Source organism: Anomaloglossus baeobatrachus, chromosome 2 (assembly GCF_048569485.1).
Source record: "Anomaloglossus baeobatrachus isolate aAnoBae1 chromosome 2, aAnoBae1.hap1, whole genome shotgun sequence".
Lineage (NCBI taxonomy): Eukaryota > Metazoa > Chordata > Amphibia > Anura > Aromobatidae > Anomaloglossus > Anomaloglossus baeobatrachus.
Genome location: NC_134354.1, coordinates 757,849,628 through 757,871,719, shown reverse-complemented (window position 1 = coordinate 757,871,719; position 22,092 = coordinate 757,849,628). Strand labels below are relative to the sequence as shown.

At 47.7% G+C, this 22,092-nt stretch overlaps 1 protein-coding gene across 1 annotated transcript in view; it reads left to right on the top strand.

The window, feature by feature from the left end:
- AMOTL1 (angiomotin like 1) overlaps positions 1-22,092 on the top strand; it is a 237,271-nt gene that overhangs the window by 59,732 nt on the left and 155,447 nt on the right. The window lies entirely within an intron of this gene.

Genomic DNA, 22,092 nt, shown 5'->3' with positions numbered 1-22,092 from the left:
GTGTAGCCACGCTCCAGCGATCCCTGCAAGGTCAGGTTGCTGGTGGGATCGCTGGAGCGTCGCAGTGTGACAGCTCACCAGCAACCTCCTAGCAACTTACCAGCGATCCCTATCGTTGTTGGGATCGCTGGTAAGTTGCTTAGTGTGACTGGACCTTAAGGATGTTCTGGTGTCTCCATGAGAATGTAAAGATCTGCTGAGGTCTTCACCAGTTGAAGGCCTACTCCAGACAGCTGTAATTTGGCCTAAAACAAATCAAATGTATATAATTAGCTTTTTCTTCCCAAGATCAAGAACAATGTTTTGTGGAACTGTTCTACTGTATGCGTAGACTGCGGAGACAGGATGCTTCATGCCTCCCTATATAATGAGCTGTGATAAACCTGAAATGGTTGTGGTGTGTTTGACTTTGCTGGAGGGTGTGAGAGATAAGCCTGAGGTTTCTATACACAAACTGCAGCTAGACATAGCCTCTGGGCTTCCCTCCGGTGCTTCCGTTCACATCAATCACTGCTAATATAAACTTAAAAAATGCCAACTTCCTATACTTATTGCAACTAGAAAAATTAAGTTGCGATACATAGATTTTATGCATTACAATATTATCAGCAATATGCTGGGTTATCTGTAAAACAGCAGTTCATATTTGCAAAATATAGTAGAAAGTGTGCACTCTGCATGATTACTGCATATTGAAGTAACACTATGGCCGTGGCCACACGGGGACTACTGCGTTCCTCGCATGACACTTGGCTCACGCTGGCAGCACAGCGGGAGCCGAGTGTCATGCAAGTGGCATTGCGACTGAGGTCCGATCATGCGATCGGACCACAGCTGCGGGTGGTGGGCCGACATTGAGGAGGGGAGGGAGGGATTTATCTCCCTCTCTCCTGCGTTGCCGGCTATTGCCATTCTCGCCCTGCACTCGCGGTACACTGGTGTAATACGAGTGCAGTGCGATTTTTCTCTTGCCCCATAGACTTGAATGGGTGCGAGAGAAACAAGGATCACATTACACCCGCAGCATACTGTGATTGTTTTCTTGGTCCGATTAGGGCTGAGAAAATAGTCGCTCATGGGTGCTGATGTCGCGGGCGGAGGAGGGGACGCAGCGCTCTCCCACTGCTCGGGTCCGGCTGCTGCTGCTGCGGCCTGCTGCTGCTCGGTGGCTTGAGCGATGGGCCGGATTTCATGAAATAATTAAAAAAAAAATGACGTGAGCTTCGCCTAATTTTTGTGTCCAGCCGGGTACAACTAGGCAGCTGGGGATTGGAATCCACAGTGCAGGGTGCCCATGCTTTCTGGGCACCCCACCTGCGAATTGCAGTCCGCAGCCACCCCAGAAAATGGCGCTTTCATAAAAGCGCCATCTTCTCGCGCTGTATCCAACTCTTTCACTTGCCCTGATGCCGGGTGGCTCACTGGGTAATAATGGGGTTAGGGATAGCTGTATATTATGAGCTGGCCCTAAGCCCGAAATTCATGGTGTCACGCCAATATTAGACATGGCCACCATGAATTTCTAGTAAAGATAAAAAAAAACACAACACAGAAAAATATTTTTATTAGATATAAAACACAACACAATTAGTGACTCCATCTTTATTGAAATAAAGCACCCCCCTCCGCAGTAATCCTGGGTCAGGGTCCCGCGCCGTCCAATCCGGATCCAATATCATCTGATCGGTTTGCTGGAAGGCAAAGCGATCAGATGATGTGTCAGGATCAAGTGCCTGAATCACATAACACATCAGCTGATTGTATAAAAGCCGTTTATACAATCAGCAGATGCATCGGTGCAAAAAAAAAATAAAAAAATACTCACTTATGTGCTGATTACCGGCAGCTCCTGGAGCGATGGGGCGGGAGTCTGATCCCGTCCGATCGCTGCAGCAGCTGCCGGTAATCAGGGATGAAGTCTCCTGACGCATCCACTGATAGGTAAACCGGCCGGCCGCTGGTGTCAGCCCGAGACTTACGATCAGCTGATGCGTCAGGTGACTGCATCAGGTGATCCATCGCCAGGTCCTGCATCCTGCAGGCATACGTACCCGGGGAGACTGCACACACCCGGAGCGGCGGTACCGGGAGTGGACATGGCACCGGGACCCTGCAGACAGGTGAGTATGATTTTTTTTTTTTTTCTACTGCTCACTTTTTATTTCGCAGCCGCTTCCACCTCCCGCCCGTACATGGCGCCGCACGGCAGCATACATGCACAGGACGGGAGGTGGAAGCGGCGGTGACGGTACCGGGAGGATTCACGCTTCTGTATTTACTGACAGAAGGAATCCTCTTCCTGTACATGTCACTTTACTACCCACCTCCTGCGTTTATAGCTGCGTTTTTGGTCTTAGAAACGCAGCAAAACGCAGCTATAATAACAATTTGCGTTTCTCATTGCGTCTTTCAACATCCCATTGCACTCAATGGATGAAAAGCGCAGTGAAAAACGCGGGAATAATTGACATGCTGCGTTTTTGTGGCACCACAAAAACGCAGCTGAAAAAAAACGCTGTGTGCAGACAGCAAAAATGAAAACTCATAGACTTTGCTGGGGAAGCAAAGTCATGCAGTTTTCTGAGCAAAAACGCACCCGAAAACTGCGCAAAAACGCCACGAAAAACGCATTGTGTGAACTTACCCTAACAACGAAAAGGTTTTTTACCCAGATAGAGGCATTTTAAGTTAGGTTTCCGATAAACAGAGACTACCTTGCCGTGGTGACCGGGCTCACATGCATTGGCCAATACATATGCTAAATATCTCTTTTATCCAATATTCCTATAGCAGTAATGCAATGCCAAAGTTCACTTTTTTGTTGTTAGCGTTTTGGTGTGCAGCTGTATATGTTTCGTAGTTCTAATGTGTTTTTTTCAGCCGGCACTTGTTCACACCTATTGGATGTGCGGGTCGGTCTTTTTGTATAATTGTTCCATATGCAGTCCGTGTGCTATCCGTGTGACATCCGACTAGCACATGAACAGCACGAACTTGTATACTTACTTACCTGTCTCCAGCACGTCTGTCTCCGGCGCTGCTGTCACACTTGCTTCTAGGTCTGCAGTCAGTGCAGTGAATATTCATGAGCATAATGAGTGGGACCCAGCAGCAACGGAGATAGGTAAGTATAAAAACACTAATATCACACGAATCACATCAGTGTGCGGTCCGTGTGACATCCAGACACGCATGTGCTCCACACCGACACATGGTCTGTGCACAGGCCCATTGATTTTAATGGGTCTACGTGTCTGTGTCTCCGGTAAGTGTGGAAACAAACGTCACATGTCACAGATTTGTGAAGGAGGCTTTAATATAATATTGTGCAGGTCCAGCTCCTGAGACCACAAATTTATATAAATATGTGCCTGTAATTCTACCTGTCACCTCCAGTAGCCGCGGCAGCGAAAATAAGCTGACAAGGGTCACATCTCTGAACAAGGTCAGTTATTTGCAAGAGCATAAGAGGCTGTCAGCCAACGTGGAGAACCACTTTGAAATATCAAGTATCACTGTGGCAGATCCAGATCGTCCGTGTATTGCATAGCCAGATATTTTAATTGCGATCTTGTAATACTTATCTTTAATATTATATCTTTGGCTTGGGACAATGCATAAAGTCCCATGTCTTCGATTACCACCTATACGCTGATGACACTCAGATCTACCTCTCTGGCCCAGACGTCATCTCTCTGCGGTCCATAATCCCAGAGTGTATATCTGCCATATTCTCCTCCTTCTCCTCTCGCTTCCAATAAATTACACCACGCTTTCCCCTGTACCGGACATCAACTGACTCAAAATAACCAATGAGTTTGCAGCCTCAGGCTATGTGCGCACGTTGCGTTGTAGTGCCTGCAGTTTAATCTGCGTGTTTTTAAGCCCTTGGCTTTTGACCATTTTTTAGCACTAAAAACGCATGCGTATTTACGGCGTTTTTGATGCGTTTTTAGCGCTTTTTCCATGCATTTCCACATGCGTTTTCACAGATACGTTTTGAACATCAAGAGACTGCTAAATAGAGATTAAATAGTCAAACAGAATGAAAAAAGAGAAAAAAAAAAGCAAAACATAGATAATTTTAGAATTATTAAAGAAAATAGTTATATTTCTTGAAAATATAGCGGTTTTATCATATTAATTCCAAAAATAGAAAACAAAACATAATTTTCTTTAATTTATTTGTCGGATTATGTGTGTGTGTAAAGGGACATATTATTCCATTAATTTAATGTTAGAAAAGTATGCGTTTTGTTTGTCTAAAACGCATGTTTTCTGCACCTAAAAAGCAGGTAAAACGCAGGAAAATTGAAGAATCTTGTTTTTTTGCCATTTCTCATTGCAATGTTAACAAAACGCTGCAGAAATGGCAAAAACAATTGACATGCTGCTTCTTTTTCTACATGGTTTTTGACCAAAAATATGCAAATTAAACGCTGCAGAAAAAATAGCAAATTGCGGACAGAAATTCATCTTTTCCCATAGACTTTGCTGGAAAACTAAAACGCATGCGTTTTGGCACAAAAACGCAGCCACTAAAAATGCAGCGGAAACGTGGGTAAAAACGCAACGTGCGCACATAGCCTTAAGGCCCTGTCACACATAGAGATAAATCTGCGGCAGATCTGTGGTTGCAGTGAAATTGTGGACAATCAGTGCCAGGTTTGTGGCTGTGGACAAATGGAACAATATGTCCATGATTTTACTGCAACCACAGATCTGCCAAAGATTTATCTCTGTGTGTGACGGGGCCTTTAGGCGGGCTTTGCACGTTGCGACATCGGTAACAATGTGTTACTGATGCTGCAGCGATAGACCCGCCCCCGTCGCAGGTGCGATATCTAGTGAAAGCTGCCGTTGCGATTATTATCACTACGGCAGCTTCACACGCACATACCTGCCGTGCGACGTCCCTCTGGCCGGCGACCCGCCTCCTTCCTTAGGGGGAGGGTCGTGCGGCGTCACAGCGACGTCACACGGCAGGCGGCCAATTGAAGCGGAGGGGCGGAGATGAGCAGGATGTAAACATCCCGCCCACCTCCGTCCTTCTCATTGCAGCCGGCGGCAGGTAAGGTGATGTTCCTCGCTCCTGCGGCTTCATACACAGCGATGTGTGCTGCCACAGGAGCGAGGAACAATATCGTACCTGTCGCTGCACCGGCATTATGGAAATGTCGGAGACTGCAGCGATGATACGATAACGACGCTTTTGCGCTTGTTCATCGTATCATAAAGGTTTTACACGTTGCGATATCGACTGCGACGCCGGATGTGCGTCACTTTCGATTTGACCCCATCGACATCGCACGTGCAATGTCGCAACGTGCAAAGCCGCCCTTAGAGTCTGTGCTTTCCTCAATCCTGAATCTACTAAAATGCTAGTGCTCCCCTCTTCATCTACCAGCTCAACTACTGCAATATCCTCCTCTGCGGCCTCCCTGCTAACACCTCTCACCTCTCCAGTCTATCCTTATCTCTGCTGCCCACTAATCCACCTCTTTCCTCACTAGGTCCCTGCTTCTCCATTGAGCAAATTCCTTCATTGGCTTCCAATTCCTCAACATATCCAATTCAATCTCCTACTACTGACCTTCAAAGCCATACATAATCTGTCTCCGCTATTTATCTACGAACTAATCTCCCGATATACTCCAGCATGTACTTGTAAAGAGGAGGACAACCTGTCATGTTCTCCCTTGAAGACACCAATTGTATTGAGGTAATGTGAATTTTGGTTAGTAATGTTTAAATGGATTTGCTGAACATAGGTTAAGATATAGTTAATGTTTGCCTACATAATGTGTACTGCTATGTGAGGAAGCTGCATTGTGAACAGCAACAAACAGTGAACAGGGACAGTTACTGTTAACAGTTGGGACTTGCCCACGGTGGGAGGGGCAAAAGTGCAGGGAAAGAGACTGTTTTACAGTTAGTTAAGGCCCCGTCACACGCTACGATATATCTAACGATATGTTGTCGGGGTCACGGAATTTGTGACGCACATCCGGCGTAAGTGAGAGATGTCGTAGCGTGTGACACCACCGAACGACTGTTAACGAGCAAAAATACTCAACTTATCGTTGCTCGTTGACACGTCGTTCATTTTCATAATGTCGTTCCTCCTTCTGCACGCCGGTTGTTCGTCGTTCCTGAGGCAGCACACATCGCTACGTGTGACACCCCGGGAATGACGAACACAGCTTACCTGCGTCCCGCCGGCAATGAGGAAGGAAGGAGGTGGGCGGGGTGTTCCGGCCGCTCATCTCCGCCCCTCCGCTTCTATTGGGCGGCCGCTGTGTGATGTCGCTGTGACGCCGAACGTCCCACCCCCTTCAGGAAGAGGATGTTCGCCGCCCACAGCAACGTTGTTAGGGAGGTAAGTACGTATGACGGGGGTTAACGACATTCTGCGCCAGGGGCAACAAATTGCCCGTGACGCACAAACGACGGGGGCGGGTGCAATCACTCATGCGATCGCACGATATATCGTAGCATGTAAAGCCACCTTTAGGGGTTGTTGTTGTTGGTGAGCAAGTGACAAGTGAGGTCACCCCCAGAGAAAATAACAACTTTGGGTGTGTGCGTGACAAGAACAAGGGAGCAAGCGTCAGCAAGGAACCTAAAATGGCGGAGGTTCACTTAAGCAGGCAAGTGGGGTACTCTTGGAATGAAACAGCTGTAATGCAGTAGTACTGTACTGGACTCCTGGGAACAGCCTTGAAGAGAAGGTGGATTTGGTCAGACCAGTGCTGCGTTTAGTAGGGTGATAACTAGCAAGACCTCCCCTGCTTTTGTTTCATTAAAGAATAGAGTCAGCCCTGTTGCCTTGCTGTTCATCTGAAAGGTACACAAGTGTTGTGCCACCATCTGAAACCACTATGCATGTGCGTCTGTTGCGCAGAAGAAAACTACCCTTTGTACATAAGTTTATTCTTCAGTACAAATGACACAGATTTTATAAACTTCTCAGGCTTCCTCATCTTGGGGATAAAGGGGTCTGGCGCCGCTTGGAGTGGCAGGGCTGAACTTGAAAGTGTCCATAGCAGCAACAGTACCACACTAAGGGGCACTTTGCACACTACGACATCTCAAGCCGATGCTTGCGATGCCGAGCGCGATATCATCGTCACAGCTGCGATATCATGTTGATAGCTGCCGTAGCGAACATTATCGCTACGGGAGCTTCACATGCACTCCCCTGCCCTGCGACGTCGCTCTGGCCGGCGACCCGCCTTCTTATTAAGGGGGCGGGTCGTGCGGCGTCATAGCGACGTCACACGGCAGGCGGCCAATAGAAACGGAGGGGCGGAGCTGAGCGGGACGTAAATATCCCGCCCACCTCCGTCCTTCCGCATAGCCAGCGTGAGCTGCAGGACGCAGGTAAGGTGATGTTCCTCGCTCCTGCGGCTTCACACACAGCGATGTGTGCTGCCGCAGGAACGAGGAACAACATCGTAACATCGGTCCTTCCGAAATTATGGAAATGACCGATGCTACACCGATGATACGATTTGGACGTTTTTGCGCTCCTTAATCGTATCAAAAAGGATTTACACACTACGATATCGACTGCGACGCTGGATGTGCGTCACTTTCAATTTGACCCCACCGACATCGCCGCTGCGATGTCGTAGTGTGCAAAGTGCCCCTTACACCAAGAACCCCCATCTCTCTCTAGAGTGCTGGGATGTGGAAAGCGAGTACCTCGCCCACAGCTAATGCCCTGAGCCATCTCCGGTCTTCCCAAGACCCCCTTCTCTCCTCTACATTCATACATTCCTCACCCAATCGCCTCCAAGTCTTCTCCCGAGTGTCCCCCATGTATCCTCTGGAATTTTGTGCCCCAACACGTCCAATTATCCATGACATTTGGAAGTTTCAGATGGAATCTGAAAACCCATGTCTTCAAGAAAGTTTATAGCCTGCAATAACCATGCTCCCACCGCATTACCACTGGAGCTGTCGCTACCCCCAACCTATTGCCTCCCTCCCCATTCTTCTGTAGACTGTAGGGCCCTCTCCCCTCTGTACCAGTCTGTCATTTTTAATTTAATTTGCTCACTGTAATTTCTATTTCCTATGTAACCCCTTCTCATGTACAGCACCATGGAATCAATGGCGTTCTAAAAATAAATAATACCGTAATAATAATTGTAATACTTAATTTGCCCTCTAGTGGTCACTGCAGATAAACGCTTAGAGAATTTACTCTTATCGGCTCATTTTCCCTACAGTGGCCACTATAGGTGAAATGTAGTATTACCGTACATGCTCACTTTCAAATAAATGGTCCATCATGTAATAAATGAACTGACTTTGTAAGACAAAGCAGAAGCCACTGTTAGCGGCTTTTCCCTGACCTAGAGTCCTGAGAAAGGGGCCTCCATTTATGATATCCATATGTCTAAGGCCCCCTTCACACGTCCGTGATACACGTGCGTGTTTGGTCCGTTTCCGTATATACCGGAGACACGGCCAAACGTGCACCAATGTTAATCTATGATTGTGGTCACACGTCCGTTATTTCATTATGTCCGTGTGTGCGTGTCCGTGATCCGTATGTGTTTGCGTTTGGCACGGATGCATGTCCGTTATCTGCACGGAGCACGCACACGTGGACACAATGAAAGTCTATGGGTATGTGCACACACGTTAGTAAACACGTATGCATATACCTATAGTCCGTGTCCGTTTGGTGTTTTTATTTCTAGTGATGTCGGCTATTCTTTCTATTTCTGTGTATGTCGGTCAATCTCCCTGAGTCCGTCGGTCAGTCTCTCTGTCTCTCTGTCGGTCTCTCTGTCTGTCTGTCCCTCTCTCACAGTCTGTCGGTCAGTTCCCCCCCCTCTCTCATACTTACCGTTCCCCGATCTCCGGCGCAGCGCTGCACGGCGTTCACACTGCTGCGGCGGCTTTTACTATTTTGAAAAAGCCGGCCGCCCATTAAACAATCTCGTATTCCCTGCTTTCCCCGCCCACCGGCGCCTATGATTGGTTACAGTGAGACACGCCCCCACGCTGAGTGACAGGTGTCACACTGCACCCAATCACAGCAGCCGGTGGGCGTGTCTATACTGTGCAGTAAAATAAATAAATAAATAATTAAAAAAAAAACGGCGTGCGGTTCCCCCCAATTTTAATGCCAGCCAGATAAAGCCATACGGCTGAAGGCTGGTATTCTCAGGATGGGGAGCTCCACGTTATGGGGAGCCCCCCACCCTAACAATATCAGTCAGCAGCCGCCCAGAATTGCCGCATACATTATATGCGACAGTTCTGGGGCTGTACCCGGCTCTTCCCGATTTGCCCTGGTGCCGTTGGCAAATCGGGGTAATAAGGAGTTATTGGCAGCCCATAGCTGCCAATAAATCCTAGATTAATCATGTCAGGCGTCTATGAGACACCCTCCATGATTAATCTGTAAGTTACAGTAAATAAACACACACACCCGAAAAATCCTTTATTTGAAATAAAAAACACACACAAATTCCCTCATTACCAATTTATTAACCCCGACAAACCCTCCATGTCCGGCGTACTCCACGGACCTCCAGCGTCGCGTCCAGCTCTGCTGCATGCAGGTGACAGGAGCAGCAGAAGACACCGCCGCTCCGGTCACCTCCACGCAGCTAATGAGATGAGTAGCGCGATCAGCTGCTGTCACTGAGGTTACCCGCGGCCACCGCTGGATCCAGCGGTGGCCGCGAGTTACCTGACTGACAGCAGCTGATCGCGCTACTCACCTCATTAGCTGCGTGGAGGTGACAGGAGCGGCGGTGTCTTCTGCGGCTCCTGTCACCTGCATGCAGCAGAGCTGGACGCGACGCTGGAGGTCCGTGGAGTACGCCGGACATGGAGGGTTTGTCGGGGTTAATAAATTGGTAATGAGGGAATTTGTGTGTGTTTTTTATTTCAAATAAAGGATTTTTTCAGGTGTGTGTGTTTATTTACTGTAACTTACAGATTAATCATGGAGGGTGTCTCATAGACGCCTGACATGATTAATCTAGGACTTATTGGCAGCTATGGGCTGCCAATAACTCCTTATTACCCCGATTTGCCAACGGCACCAGGGCAAATCGGGAAGAGCCGGGTACAGCCCCAGAACTGTCGCATATAATGTATGCGGCAATTCTGGGCGGCTGCTGACTGATATTGTTAGGGTGGGGGGCTCCCCATAACGTGGGGCTCCCCATCCTGAGAATACCAGCCTTCAGCCGTATGGCTTTATCTGGCTGGCATTAAAATTGGGGGGAACCGCACGCCGTTTTTTTTTAATTATTTATTTATTTATTTTACTGCACAGTATAGACACGCCCACCGGCTGCTGTGATTGGGTGCAGTGTGACACCTGTCACTCAGCGTGGGGGCGTGTCTCACTGTAACCAATCATAGGCGCCGGTGGGCGGGGAAAGCAGGGAATAGGAGATTGTTTAATGAGCGGCCGGCTTTTTCAAAATAGTAAAAGCCGCCGCAGCCGTGTGAATGCCGTGCAGCGCCGGTGATCGAGGATCGGTGAGTATGAGAGAGGGGGGGACACTTCAGTCAATCGGGGGATTAGCGGTCACCGGTGAATCCTTCACAGGTGACCGCTAATCAGTACTCGACACAGACAGAGCCGCGGTATGAGGATGAAGTCGGGTGAAGTTCACCCGAGTTCATTCTCATCGCGCAACTCTGTCTGCTGTCAGCCGACATTTATAAACGACATTGTGCATCACACACACGGACATTACACACGGACATTACACGTACACATACACGTTAATTCCACACGCACACACGGACGTTCTGCACACAAACACGGCTAGCATACGCAATTCACACAGGTGCCACACGGACCATAAAAACGGACACAAAAACGGGACACGGACCCGAAAAACGGCCCGTAACACACGTGCGTGTTTTTCACGGACGTGTGAAGGGGGCCTAAGAGAGGGACATAAGCTGGTTGCCTCAAAATCCTGATTTTTGGACCATCGCCATCAATTGTGCCCCCATTGAAATACACAGTATTTGAGACATCTGGCATAGGTATTGAGCAACAAGCACCTCCAGGCCCAGCCATCCATTATATGTGGGCAGATGTTAGGTACACACAACTGTTCAAACAGCAATTCTCAGCCACACACGGATGAGTTCACACCCTGATGCCTGAGGCAAAAGAAAAGCTAAATAATCTTTTCACACTTGAAGACAGTTTAAATTAGAAAATAGTTGCGGTAAATACAAAATTCCGCGAGGCCCTGTGCAACGTTTTGTATGATTCACAGAATTATTTTCAAAGACCAAAGAATCTCTAAACTATCGGGCACCATTTTTGTACAAATGAAGGGTCTGTCTCATATTTAGGCTATCCACACTATGCTGATTGGTTACCCCCCCTCCAATGATGTCAGCTGATCACTGGCGGTCACTGATCGCCTCCATGACAGGTCAGGCAATTTGTCTGCAGTGGCCACTAGAGGATAAATGAAGTATTACAAGCCATGTGTTAAAATAAATACATGGACATCCCTGATCTGCCACAGTGATACCTTCTCCACTTTTGCTGATAGATGGGGCCCTGAGTAAATGACCCTCCTTTTTTTACATTCATATGCCCTATAGTAAAGGATATGGGGTTGAATTCATGACATAAGGGTGCTTTACACGCTGCGATATATCGTCGGGGTCACGTCGTTAGTGACGCACATCCGGCGCCCTTACCGACATCGCAGCATGTGACACCAATGAGCGACGATCAACAAGCACAAAAACGTGAAAAATCGTTGCTCGTTGACACATCGCTCATTTCCTTAATATCGCTGCTGCTGCAGGTACGATGTTGTTCGTCGCTCCTGCGGCAGCACACATCGCTGTGTGTGACACCGCAGGAGCGACAAACATCTCCTTACCTGCCTCCACCGGCAATGTGGAAGGAAGAAGGTGGGCGGGATGTTACGTCATCTCCGCCCCTCCGCTTCTATTGGACGGCTGGTGTGTGACGTCGCTGTGACGACGCACGAACCGCCCCCTTAGAAAGGAGGCGGCTTGCCGGCCAGAGCGACATCGCAGGGCAGGTAAGTCCGTGTGACGGGGACTAACAAGGTTGTGCGCCACGGGCAGCGATTTGTCCGTGTCGCACAACCGATGGGGGTGGATACGCTTGCTTGCGATCTTGCTAGCGAGATCGCAGCGTGTAAAGTACCCTATAGCCTCTTCCATAAAATGAGAAACTGGAGATTGCCTTTAACGGGAACCTGTCAGGTACCCTATGCCCTCCAACCCAGAAGCACTCAGGGCTGTATGCCAAAATTCCCAGCCGTGTATAACACTATTCACTAATATGGATATTTAAAAAAACTTAGACCTCACTTTCCCTATGCTAACTTGGTCTGTGACTAGTTGCAGGGGTATCGTTTCCCCTGACTCTTTGGCCCTTGTTTCATGTTATCACATCCCTGTAGGCCTGATAACATGACTTCCGGCGCCATCGCAGCTCCTGGAAATCTTGCGCATGCGCACGGCTCATTTCGGCAGCGTCAGTGCGTCTCAGAAGCAGGGTGAACACTTCCCGACTTCATTAGGTCACTGCACATGATCGGACGTTCAGAAGATGTTTTATATACACGTCTTCTGAACTTCCTGTCATACCACAGTGACCTAATGAAACCTAGAAGTGTACACCCAGCTTCAAAGGTGCACTGACACTGCCGAAATGAGCCACACACATGCGCGAGATTACCTGGGCTGGTTAGGGAGTGAATTTGGGCTCGTAGGTATCAATGCTGTTTGGTTGGAGGTCATAGGGGACCTGATAGGTTCCCTTTAAAAGGGTATTTAATCTCAGCTCAGCAGAAATTGAAAGGGAAAATCAGAGAAGGGATCATGGATTCCTGGCATTCGGTTTACCATACAAAACAATACACTGTCAATTTCTGAGAATATGCCACAAAAAAATTAGTGATGATAATTTTTACTTGTTTTTCCTTGACATGATACTCATAGGTGTATTTTCTAATACAGTCATGTGAAAATGTTTGGGCACCCCTATTAATGTTAACCTTTTTTCTTTATAACAATTTGGGTTTTTGCAGCAGCTATTTCAGTTTCATATATCTAATAACTGATGGACTCAGTAATATTTCTGGATTGAAATGAGGTTTATTGTACTAACAGAAAATGTGCAATCCGCATTTAAACAAAATTTGATCGGTGCAAAAGTATGGGCACCCTTATCAATTTCTTGATTTGAACACTCCTAACTACTTTTTACTGAATTACTAAAGCACTAAATTGGTTTTGTAACCTCATTGAGCTTTGAACTTCATAGGCAGGTGTATCCAATCATGAGAAAAGGTATTTAAGGTGGCCACTTGCAAGTTGTTCTCCTATTTGAATCTCCTATGAAGAGTGGCATCATGGGCTCCTCAAAACAGCTCTCAAATGATCTGAAAACAAAGATTATTCAACATAGTTGTTCAGGGGAAGGTACAAAAAGTTGTCTCAGAGATTTAAACTGTCAGTTTCCACTGTGAGGAACATAGTAAGGAAATGGAAGAACACAGGTACAGTTCTTGTTAAGCCCAGACGTGGCAGGCCAAGAAAAATATCAGAAAGGCAGAGAAGAAGAATGGTGAGAACAGTCCAGGACAATCCACAGACCACCTCCAAAGACCTGCAGCTTCATCTTGCTGCAGATGGTGTCAATGTGCATTGGTCAACAATACAGCGTACGTTGCACAAGGAGAAGCTGTATGGGAGAGTGATGTGAAAGAAGCCGTTTCTGCAAGCACGCCATGAACAGAGTCGCCTGAGGTATGCAAAAGCACATTTGGACAAGCCAGTTACATTTTGGAAGAAGGTCATGTGGACTGATGAAACAAAGATTGAGTTGTTTGGTCATACAAAAAGGCGTTATGCATGGAGGCAAAAAAATACAGCATTCCAAGAAAAGCACTTGCTACCCACAGTAAAATTTGGTGGAGGTTCCATCATGCTTTGGGGCTGTGTGGCCAATGTCGGCACTGGGAATCTTGTTAAAGTTGAGGGTCGCATGGATTCAACTCAGTATCAGCAGATTCTTGACAATAATGTGCAACAATCAGTGACGAAGTTGAAGTTACGCAGGGGATGGATATTTCAGCAAGACAATGATCCAAAACACCGCACCAAATCTACTCAGGCATTCATGCAGAGGAACAATTACAATGTTCTGGAATGGCCATCCCAGTCCCCAGACCTGAATATCATTGAACATCTGTGGGATGATTTGAAGCGGCTGTCCATGCTCGGCAACCATCAAACTTAACTGAACTGGAATTGTTTTGTAAACAGGAATGGTCAAATCTACCTTCATCCAGGATCCAGGAACTCATTAAAAGCTACAGGAAGCGACTAGAGGCTGTTATTTTTGCAAAAGGAGGATCTACAAAATATTAATGTCACTTTTATGTTGAGGTGCCCATACTTTTGCACCGGTCAAATTTTGTTTAAATGCGGATTGCACATTTTCTGTTAGTACAATAAACCTCATTTCAATCCAGAAATATTACTCAGTCCATCAGTTATTAGATATATGAAACTGAAATAGCTGCTGCAAAAACCCAAATTGTTATAAAGAAAAAAGGTTAACATTAATAGGGGTGCCCAAACTTTTTCATATGACTGTAAATGACTTAGTGATGAAATGTAGAACTGGTGGAGGAAGGTTGAACTAGATGGACCTAGGTATTTTTTTTCAACCTAAGTAACTACAGTTAGGTCCAGAAATATTTGGACAGTGACACAAGTTTTGTTATTTTAGCTGTTTACAAAAACATGTTCAGAAATACAATTATATATATAATATGGGCTGAAAGTGCACACTCCCAGCTGCAATATGAGAGTTTTCACATCCAAATCGGAGAAAGGGTTTAGGAATCGTAGCTCTGTAATGCATAGCCTCCTCTTTTTCAAGGGACCAAAAGTAATTGGACAAGGGACTCTAAGAGCTGCAATTAACTCTGAAGGCGTCTCCCTCGTTAACCTGTAATCAATGAAGTAGTTAAAAGGTCTGAGGTTGATTACAGGTGTGTGGTTTTGCATTTGGAAGCTGTTGCTGTGACCAGACAACATGCGGTCTAAGGAACTCTCAATTGAGGTGAAGCAGAACATCCTGAGGCTGAAAAAAAAGAAAAAATCCATCAGAGAGATAGCAGACATGCTTGGAGTAGCAAAATCAACAGTCGGGTACATTCTGAGAAAAAAGGAATTGACTGGTGAGCTTGGGAACTCAAAAAGGCCTGGGCGTCCACGGATGACAACAGTGGTGGATGATCGCCGCATACTTTCTTTGGTGAAGAAGAACCCGTTCACAACATCAACTGAAGTCCAGAACACTCTCAGTGAAGTAGGTGTATCTGTCTCTAAGTCAACAGTAAAGAGAAGACTCCATGAAAGTAAATACAAAGGGTTCACATCTAGATGCAAACCATTCATCAATTCCAAAAATAGACAGGCCAGAGTTAAATTTGCTGAAAAACACCTCATGAAGCCAGCTCAGTTCTGGAAAAGTATTCTATGGACAGATGAGACAAAGATCAATCTGTACCAGAATGATGGGAAGAAAAAAGTTTGGAGAAGAAAGGGAACGGCACATGATCCAAGGCACACCACATCCTCTGTAAAACATGGTGGAGGCAACGTGATGGCATGGGCATGCATGGCTTTCAATGGCACTGGGTCACTTGTGTTTATTGATGACATAACAGCAGACAAGAGTAGCCGGATGAATTCTGAAGTGTACCGGGATATACTTTCAGCCCAGATTCAGCCAAATGCCGCAAAGTTGATTGGACGGCGCTTCATAGTACAGATAGACAATGACCCCAAGCATACAGCCAAAGCTACCCAGGAGTTCATGAGTGCAAAAAAGTGGAACATTCTGCAATGGCCAAGTCAATCACCAGATCTTAACCCAATTGAGCATGCATTTCACTTGCTCAAATCCAGACTTAAGACGGAAAGACCCACAAACAAGCAAGACCTGAAGGCTGCGGCTGTAAAGGCCTGGCAAAGCATTAAGAAGGAGGAAACCCAGCGTTTGGTGATGTCCATGGGTTCCAGACTTAAGGCAGTGATTGCCTCCAAAGGATTCGCAACAAAATATTGAAAATAAAAATATTTTGTTTGGGTTTGGTTTATTTGTCCAATTACTTTTGACCTCCTAAAATGTAGAGTGTTTGTAAAGAAATGTGTACAATTCCTACAATTTCTATCAGATATTTTTGTTCAAACCTTCAAATTAAACGTTACAATCTGCACTTGAATTCTGTTGTAGAGGTTTCATTTCAAATCCAATGTGGTGGCATGCAGAGCCCAACTCGCCAAAATGGTGTCACTGTCCAAATATTTCTGGACCTAACTGTATGTAATTATGTAACTTGTAAAACCTCCAGACCTGCACCACATGTTATTAACCCACCCATGTTTTGGTTGTTCTCCTATCTGGGGTATATCTATGTATTAACTCCTTGTGACCTCTATTTATTTATTTGATATACGGCATGTGTTTTTAATATGTCCCAATAAAATGTAATATTTTTTAATTATTTCTTGGGTTACTTGATCTGGTTGTTCTGGCCACAAGTGTTGTTTAGATAATAATATACTGGGCAGTTTGTAAAATGAATGATGAGATGCTTCTTTTGTCTGTACATAGTGAAACAAGTGTATTGCGCCAACTACTGATTATGTTTGCGGGGTAAGTGACATACTACTACAGAGGGGCCCACCAGAGGATTCTCCTGCTCTCTGGTGGGCCAGTCCAAGCCTGCATGTACAGTATATTGCGTGGTGAGCTGACAAATACCTACACTCTACATGATGTCCTATTGAGACTGAAAAAGGGTTAATATTGGTCCAAATCTGAAGAGACTAGCATTCACTTACTCAACTTTATAAATTGTCCTTGTCCACAGAGTTTGTCCCTATACCTTCTACAAACATCAGGGATCCCCTTTAACTCTACATTTTATTGTCTGTTCTGCATGTAGTAACCCAGCCCTCGAAAGTTAACTCCCTGTCAGGACTATGAAAATGGTTTCCTCCAAACCCCTCCCCTCCCCGATTCAGCCGCTGTCAGACCCCCCACACACCCCCACATAGGCTTTCTTGGACTTCTTCAATAATCCACTTCCTCAGGACGATTATTTTTTTTCTATCAAACCACACAAAGACAAAACAACGTATTTTTCTACCGACATTTCTTTCATGTTTTAATAATTTAAGATGATAAAAGAATGTAGAATTATTGCCGGATTTATCCGCTGTGGCTGTTGCTTAGCAACCAGTGAGAAAAGTAGGGAAAAAAGAGTGCAAACATGCCTAACACTCATTTTCTCTTACTGACATGTGTGGGCAGACAGTTGCAAACTTAAAGAATAAGTCAAGAATTGGATTTTTTTGAAGATTTTATATATATATGTCGCGGGTGGAGGAGGGGACGCCGCGCTCTCCCACTGCTCGGGTCCGGCTGCTGCGGCTGCTGCTCAGTGGTGGCTCGAGCGGTGGGCCGGATCCCGGGGACTCGAGCGGCGTTCCTCGCCCGTGAGTGAAAAGGGGGGATTGATTGTGGGGAGTTGATATTGTCCGTGACGCCACCCACGGTTGTGGTGAGATTGGTGACACCACCGCTGCTATGGACGGGGATCCCGGGAGCGATGACAGGGAGCAGCCTTTATGTTAGTTCTCCCCTCCGTGAGTAGGGGGTTGGTTGTCCCGGGGCCCGGTGAGGGGTAGGGAGGGATGGCAGGCGGGTTACGAGGCCTGGTGAGGTGCAGGGTCACGGGGGCAGCGCTGTGCCGCACGGCACGGTGGTACTCACTCAGCCAGTAATTCACACAGAGTCTCTGGTCAAACAAACGGCTGGATGGACGGATCCCACAGATGGCTGCGGTGTTTTTCCCCTGACCCAGGTTGGTAATGTAAGTCCTTTCCTGCACCTTCCGTACGCTCCTCCTGCACTCCAGTTTCCAGCTGGCTCCCCGGTTCGGTACCGGTGGGCCACCGCCCAGCCCCGGCTACCTACGGTTCCACCAGACTGTCTTCCCGGCTCCTGCAGACGGCCACTACCGTCTGCCTGACTCTCTACACGAGGGCCCTAGGCTCCAACCTAGGCCCCAGTCTGCGTCTGCCTCTCTGCAGACCTCCTCTCTCTTCCTCTGCCTGGACTTGTCTGGACCTGTTTCCTGCCTCAGGCCAGCTAAACTCCTCAGTGGGCGTACCCATCTGCCTGACTCCGCCCACCTGGTGTGTCTGTCTGAACCCGAGGAAGAAATCAGGTCTCACTGGGGATGTCTTCTGTGAACTGCTGGGGGTGGGGGTGTGTTGTTACCTGTGGCCCCTGGCTTGTCCAGGGCGCCACATATACTGTATCTGTACTGCCCCAGGGCCGCAACCGAGCCGCTCGGATCCGGGCTCGTCGATGGGTGGCTCGAGCGCCTCCGGACCCGGGGGTCACGTTGCTCTGAAGGGAGGCTGGCGCTACGTGAGGGGGTTTCGGTGGGGAGGTTCACGGCCGGAGCCGTGGTTTTTAGGTTTAAGTTCGTGACGCCACCCACGGGTCGTGGTAAGTGTGGACACCACCGCTGCCGTTGACTAGGCTCCCGATAACGGTGTTGCGCAGCCACGTGTTGACCCCTATGTGGGTAGGGGGTTGATGGTCCCGGAGCCCGGTTATTGGGGTTAGGATGTGGGGGTGCGGGCGTGTTGGTGTGATGCGGGGCGTTGCGCGGCCCGAGGGCACTGTTGTACTCACTATGACATATACACTGAAGTCTCTGGTAAACCAAAAAGATGGTGGTCGGTGCCCGCAGCTGGCTGCGTCTGGTCCCCCACCCAGTTTGGTGGTCCCTGCCTTTCTCCTGCACCTCATTTGTAGATTTTGACTGCATGCACTTCAGCGACGGGAGTCCGCTCCCTGGCTTTGTGTGTGTCGGGAGAGCCCGTTTGCCCGCAGACGCTGGCCCGTGGGATCTCTCTGCCTGAGCGGTGGCTTTCTATCCCCCTCATTGGGCTGTTGTCTTCAGTCGGGACTTGGGTGGGAAAGAACCTAAGGTCCAGACCCCAATCAGTGAATTTGACTCGGTCCAGTGGCTTCTGGGCCTCGTTCTGGGTCTGAGTACCCCTCCTGGTGCTCCGGTTTCTAGTTGGTTCCCTGGTTCGGTACCGGCGGGCCACTACCCTGTCCCGGTCCCTTACGGTTCCGCAAGCCGTCCTCCCGGCTCCTGCAGGTGGCAACCTACGACCCAAATCCCCGACAGACGTTTTCTCCTTCTAACACCTCTCCTTTCACCTCCTAACTTCTCTCCTCTCCTCCCTAACTTTATCTGCTTGCTTCCCCCCCTCAGGCTATCCGAACGCCTCGGTGGGCGTGGCCAACCGCCTGGCTCCGCCCCCGGGTGTGAACGTCAAAGCCTGAGAGGGGTGACTCAGGGTTTTTTAGGTTGGCTGCTGTTACCTTTTTAAGGGACTGGTGTTTGTGCAAGGGCCTGTCTGTGACTACCTGTCACATATATATATATATATATATATATATATATATATATATATATATATATATATATATATATATATATAAAATATTGAATTTTCAATGTGTTAAATTTAATTTTCATTGTCTTCTCCTAAAGGGATTGTCCTAGAAACAACATGGTCCACCGATAAACAGATGACTGTTGAGGGTCCGACTTGTGATCCTCTTGTCCTTCTGTTCTTGGAGGACATGAGCCTCAGCCAGAAGAGTCTGAAAGGCTTTATTTGCTCTTTTAATTCAGAACATATGCATACTCAGCCAAACTGAGCATGCATGTAAATGGGGGATCCAGAGAAATATCTATCAATAATATGTGTTCAACTAACAGGAGTATGGGCAGCTTAAAGGGGTTGTCCCCTTTCAGAAAAGTTCCAAGAGTAGTAAAAAAGCAAAACAAGTTGGGCTTTACTCACTCTCCTCAGGTCCAGCTCTGAATCTCCTGCGCTGCTCTTGGAGTCTGTTAATATCTGCAATACTCACGTCACTCCAACAGCGCTGCAGACAACTGAGCTCTGCAGCTCTGCCAATATAACCTTTAAGCTCAAAGCTCACTGATTGGCTGCAGCACTGACATCGTGACATCAGCACTGCAATCACCAGATATCAGGAGAACTACAGAGAATCAGCGATGGACCTGCGGATGGTGAGAAAGCAGTTTGTGCTTGGTATTTGATCACGCTGATCACTATCTTTTGGAAGAGAGACAGTTTCTGAAATCTGACTTTCTTTAAAATGAGGATGATCTCTGTAGGGGGTATATGGTGATGTATTTCACACAAGACATCTAATGGTAGATGGGGCCAGCCTCAACTGGAGGGCTTCTTTACATAAGCCCTGAACTGGCAAAAGATAGAGGGCTAAATTATGTAAAAACCTCAAAATGTTGGCGCAACATGAGGCTGTTATAAAATTTTTATACATTTTGCCATCTCACAACTTATCGCCCAGCTCCGACAAAGTGGGTGAAGCTGGTGTGGCGCCCTGGACAAGCCAGGGGCCACAGAGCACAACACCTACACACCCCACACTCCCGGTCAGGCACACCGAAGTCAGACACAAAACCCTTGTTGCCTTCCTCCAGGGGCTGATGTTCACACTAGGGGGTGGGCCAGGCGGTTGGTCCCGCCCACCGAGGAGTTCACAGTCCTGGAGGCGGGAAAGGAGTCAATCAAGCTAGGGAAGTGAAAGTGGAAGGATGAAAGTGTAGTAGTGGAGCAACTAACTGACAGCGTCCGAGTGTGTGGCCCGGGCGGTATAGCAAGGTTGGCAGACGGTGGTGACCGTCTGCAGGAGTGGCCTATCAGAGCTTACCGTGAAGACCGTGGGCGTCACGGACAATAAATCCCCACAATCAATCCCCTTTTCACTCACGGGCGAGGAGCGCCACTCGAGTCCCCGGGATCCGGCCCACCGCTCGAGCCACCACCGAGCAGCAGCACCAGCGGCCGGACCCGAGCAGTGGGAGAGCGCAGCGTCCCCTCCTCCGCCCACGACACTGGCCCAGGACTTGGGTGCATAAAATTCATGACAAGGGGTGGCAGTAGTCCCCTACTGGAGGAAGAATTGTGGTGAGGCACATCTTAAAGAATGAGGAGCATCTGACTCCAGCATGTCCCATCAAGACTGTAGAGAAAGTCCCAATAAGGCTGCTTTCACACTACGTCTTTTTAACATGCGTCCTGAACGTTTTTTTAACGCAGAAACGGATCCAGTGCAAATGCGTTTTCATTTCAATGCATTTGCAATGGACTCGCGTTAACATGCGTTCACCTGCGTTTGCGTGCGTTATAGTGAGGATCCAGTGACTTGCAGTTTTTTAACATCTTTCAAAAACGCTACTTGTAGCGTTTTTGAGCTGCGTCCAACTTCTGCAAATTGCTGGATCCTGACTAAACAGCACGGAAACGCATGTGAACGCTGGCATGCTGATAGACAGGATCCTGCTTGCTCTACTGAGCATGCCCAGAAGCCAGCCTCCGTGATCAGTCTATCTCTCTCCTCCCTCTGTCTCTCTCCCCCTCTCTCTCCTCCCTCTCTCTCTGTCTCGCCCCCTCCCTCTCCTCCACCTGAGAGCTGCGGACACTCGTAACCAAGATAAATATTGGGTAACCACTTCTCTTAGTTACCCGATGTTTACGTTGGTAACGTGTGCAGGGAGCCCGGCTCCTAGCAGCTGCAGACGCTTGTAACCAAAGTAAATATCGGGTATCCAAGCAAGTATACCCGATGTTTACCTTGGTTACGAGCCTCGCAGCTGTCAGATGCCGGCTCCCAGTCTGGCACGTTTAGTTCCCCTCACTCCCGATCACATGACTCCAATGCCCGCCCCTAAACATCCAGTGACAGGATCCTGCAAAATAAGACATGCGTTTGCATGCATTTTTTGCTGTAAAAGCAGGATCCGCTTTTGCAGCAAAAAAACGTTCAGGACGCATGTTAAAAAGACGTAGTGTGAAAGCAGCCTTAATCGGGATCACAGTGTTTAGACACAATCTTGGCAAGTAAAAGTAGCCATGTTGGCACGTAACTAG